A 335-nucleotide genomic window follows, 5' to 3' on the forward strand; every position below is an offset into this window, starting at 1 on the left:
ACACCCACCCGGTGTTTTACGTGGGCTTGCTCAAGCCGCACCGGGATCCGGCGCAAGTGAACGCGGAAGCGTTGGCGCCGGAGCGGATCGCACGGGCCTCGGCCACCCAGAAGTTGAACCAGCAACTGATTTTGAGCACGAAGTGCAACAACCTCCATTTATAATGGCTTCAAGCGCTCCACCGTTGCGTGCAGCGACGCATTCGCCTGCTTTACGGCTAGGAGTCGCTCCGACAGAGCGCGGTAGCCCTCTAGGTGAAGCAGACGGCAAATACTTGCTTCAAATCGTCAAGAGTGTCCGCACAGCGATATGCTACTTCAGCATGACGCTCAGCG

This window comes from Plasmopara halstedii (genome assembly GCF_900000015.1).
Source record: "Plasmopara halstedii genome assembly, contig: Scaffold_1343, whole genome shotgun sequence".
Lineage (NCBI taxonomy): Eukaryota > Oomycota > Peronosporomycetes > Peronosporales > Peronosporaceae > Plasmopara > Plasmopara halstedii.